The sequence below is a fragment of the Buteo buteo genome, unplaced genomic scaffold (genome assembly GCF_964188355.1).
Source record: "Buteo buteo unplaced genomic scaffold, bButBut1.hap1.1 HAP1_SCAFFOLD_135, whole genome shotgun sequence".
NCBI lineage: Eukaryota > Metazoa > Chordata > Aves > Accipitriformes > Accipitridae > Buteo > Buteo buteo.
The window spans coordinates 8,641-12,960 of NW_027439299.1; positions in this window are offsets into that span (position 1 = coordinate 8,641).

The window sequence follows — 4,320 nt, forward strand, 5'->3', positions numbered from 1 at the left end:
GCAGGCGGGGCGAGGGGGGTCCAGGGAAAGGGCCAGGGGAGCTGCAGGAGCAGGTATCTCCCAGGGCGGAGGGGCCTGGGGGGAGACCTCGGTGATCACCCACGGGCCCTGCCGTGGCCCAGTTGAGTGCTCAGCCCCAGGGACGGCCCCACGACCAGGGTCAGAGCGGTTCCTGCTGCTGCCGCGAGGGTCGCCGGCCCGAGCCCTGAGAGCTGGAGGTCGGTGTTTCGTGTCCGCGGGCCAGGGGAAGGCAGGGCGGCCTCCTCTGCAGCCGGCAGCTCCATGCTTTGGAGCAAGCGTGCTCTGGTGGGGCCACAGCAGGTGCCCTTGCTGTCCCTAGGCCTCCCTGTGGGTCTGATGGCCCCGAGGTCTGATGCATGCCTTTCACCCCATGCAGGCTGTGCTGCGGGCTGTCGCGAGTCCAGATTCAGGATCCTGCCGGCTGCGCCAGTCTCTCGCCAAGGGGCGGAATGCACCTCGCTCAGGAGGAGAGAAGCATCAGTGTGTTTTATTGAGGTAAAATAATAATTTGACAGAGTTCAGTATATTTGGGGAATTTAACAAAGTTTGACAGTGGTTTCCCGAGGTTCAGTAAGTTGGACGGCAAGGTTCGCCTTATTAATTACTGCACGGAAGAAACGTACGAAGGAGAACTGAGTTAGGATCGAGCTGGAAGGATTCACACAGAGACCGGAGACGCAAAAGGGTAAGGAAGACCCTCCTGTTGAGTCGCGAGGTTCAGAGGGGACCCCCTTGCTTTCTAAACCCCTTATGGAGCCTAGGTGTGGCTCGGTCCAATCTTCGTCTCAGACTTGGACAACAGTTTATGTCTAATGGAATTATCTGTACAAAGTTTATAATAGTTAATATTAAGTAGCTACATGGATTAGTACTGTTTCCTTAGTATGAATTCAGCATGCTGTCAGTCACTTAGCAAAGACCTGCTATTGAGAACAGGTCTCTCTGCCTCGAGGAGCAACCTTGAGAGGCGTCCCAGCTCAAGGGGAGATCACTGCCGTGCAGCCACGCTGCCTGGCAGGGAGAGCTGAAAGAAGGCTCCCTTAGGCTGTCATATTTATGGGCTAAAGTGGCTGGCTCCTAGTCAAATCACATGCAATGGGAAGGGTATGCATGAGACTCCTTGTGCCCACAGCTTCCTTTGCTCCTTGATAAATGAGTCTTGGAAAAACCACCCGCTATTCCTGTGTTAATCGCATGATGAGTGTTCCAGGGTGACAGGCAGCGGTGCTCACTGGGTCACTCGGCTCCTTTGTGGGTTTTCAGAGAAGAGATTGAAACTAGAGGAGTTCTTGGCCTGGCTATGGCTCCTTTACCTCCTTTGGAGCCTGTACCAAACTACGGCTAGTTTGGTTATGGGGTCAAGTGTACCCCTCACACCGGCTCTTGGGAAATGAGGGGTACATGTGACCCTGTGCAAGGTCAAGCTAGAACAGGCTTTGCGGTATGTGTATTTACTGCCATGAATTTTCTGCTCTTCCTGGCTGTCTTCTGTGGTTTTCAGCCTGCTCTCGCCTCCACAGAAAGAAATGCTGTGTGTATGAAAGAGGCCATTAGGAATCTTCCCTTAGGAGTTTTTTTTCTTGCGCTCTGCTCCTGAATTACTATCTGTAGTATATCTGCCAATGTTCAAAATATCTTTCTAATTCCCTGGTTTAAGTATTCTGACCCTACTCCAGCTACATGTTACTATGCACAACTCCCACCAACCATCATTTTTTACTTCAAGTTGTTTTTCATGAAATAACACACATCGCAGCCAGAATCTTGTGTTGCTGTTCCATGGTTTTCTTCACAGTTTTCCAGCTGTATTCCTCCTCCCCATGACAAACAGTGTTGCCAGTATTTCTTTTTCTCTTAGAATACACATGGTAAGGGTGGTTGCTGGATGTCTCATCCTTTTTAAGGCCGGGAAGACACGTTCTGAGAAGGCCTTTTCCTAGTCCCAGGTATTCAGGGACACAAGACGTGCCTATCGCCATCAGCTCTGTGGAGGATTTAAGAGAGATTGTGCACCTGAAGGTTAAACTGTGCTTCTGTATCGGAAGCTGAATTTCAGCAAGCAAAAGCAACTTCCCCAAATCTTAAGTTGTGTGTCTTTGAATGCTGCAAAATTGAATTAAATAATGGTCCTTGCATACATCTTTCTCAATTAAGCATACAGTGGATGTCTCCTCCTTCAACTAGCCTGGAGCTTAAAAATACTGGATAGTGTAATTTTTGCTGCACATGGCCTCAGTCCACTTGGGAGAAAATTGGATTAGTTACACAAGCCTTCGTGGAAGGCTCAAAGAGAGCCTAAGGTTTTGAGTGCCCTAGGATGCTCTTTTCAGGTAGGTTAACAGGCACATAAACACCCTGTAATGGCGTAAGGACTCCCCAGAACATCTTCAGTACAGCTGTATTTTACGTAAGCCGCTGTTTTCATGCAACCTCAGCTAGCGCTGTGCTGCTCTTTACAGGATGGGGTGAGTGGTGTTGTCTTTGGCTGTGTGGGCTTAAATGTGTTTCCAATGTGCATGTCAAATAATTACCTGTGAAACAGACTGCCAATCTGGCTGAAGCCAGTGCTTCCGAGAAGATGAACTAAAAGCTTTGATGGTACAGTCCTGCCATGAATACGATCCGGCCAAGTAAGTGTTGATCGTGTCCAATCTGTTCATTGAAGATTATGGGAAAATGGCAGAGATGTGTGTTTTAACAAGAGAGACACATGCCTACCGTTTTCTTTTTCCCCCCTCAAACCTTTTAGTTACATGAAGAAACCCTTGGGTCCGCCTCCACCATCATATAGTTGCTTTTGTTGCGGAAGACCTGGCCACTACATAAAGAACTGCTCGAAAAATGGGGTATGATTTTGGGGGGACTTCTGGTGTTACTCTAGGTTTTAATGGTTATAACTTCACAGTTACACAACAAATACATGAACACTCATATTAAGAATTGTTTCTCTTGGGGTGAAAGGCAGAGGTTATATGGCAATGTTGCAGAGCCCTTCCAAATTCAAGGGGAAGTTGGAATTATAAAGGTGGAATTTTCTTTCTAGGTCGTAGACATTAAGGTATGTCCATAGATCTTTCTCTATGAACTTTCATGCATATTTTATATACTTCAGTATTACTGGAATTTTTTCTGTTTTCCACTCTTTTTAATGACAGTTCACAGTTTTTATTATTTTGTATCAAACCAAGACATTTCTCTTGACCCCATCTATTGCATATTTGCGTGTTGTAATTACACTAAGTCCCTGGTTGAGTATTGATGCCATTTCACGTTAGTCACTGAAGGTATATGCGTGAGGTATGAACTGAACCTTCACGTATAGACGGTGAGTGTAGGTTTCTCTAGTGACTGATTCAGAGCACAAGATTAAGCTCTTGCTCTGAATTGTGCTTTGGAGGAGGAGCAGCGGGTTTGTCTCTTCTCTGAGTGGATGGTGAGCTAAGGGATATGTCAGCCTTAAGGAACATGAAGTTAAGCCAAAGAATGTTGCTGGAGTTCAAACCCCTGCTCGAGCCTTTGGAACATCCTGGCTATATTTATGTAGGAGAAGCAGTATTTCAGTTGAGCAACTGTGACCCTAGGTAAAAGGAGAGGATTAAAGGCTTTTGCTGCTTAAAATCATCAGGGAAATGTCATTTTAAGTGTGGGTCTTGAGGTACGTCTGCCTCTCTTTTCTTGAACAGGACAAAAACTTTGAGTCTGTTCCCAGAGTTAAAAAGAGCACGGGAATTCCACAGAGTTTCATGACAAAGGTGAAGGATCCCAATACAAAGGGTGCTATGCTAGACAAGATCTGGAAAATACGCAATACCAACTATTAATGCCTAAGTATGGAACTAAGTGGACTGACCAAAAAGTGAAGGAGAGAAAGCACGCATAAATATCTGAGCGGCAATGCAACCCAGTTGGCCAGCATCTGTCATTCCAAGGGAGGAAGCGCTGTCATTGTACCTTAACCTGAAAACCTGTGGTACTTTCTAATATTAAAAGAGGGTGGTCCTACTGCTCACGCCCCTGGAAGTTGGCTAAACTTGCGGTATGCTAAGAATCTGCGTTTCTGCAAAACACTTCAGTAGTGTTTACAGGGGAGTCGTTCTCCTTGAAAGCTCATTTTGCTTCTGTTTTCTGTTTCGAAGGCTTCTTGCCAAATTCAACAGGTAGCTGTTGGCCTGAGATTTCCTCCCCCTATGACTTCTATTAAATCCCATGTGTGAAACAGACTGACGTTTTCCTGTTGCTATAAACTGAGAAAATACTACCGTGTGCTGACAAGAGTGGCTGTTTTAAAATGCACTTGGT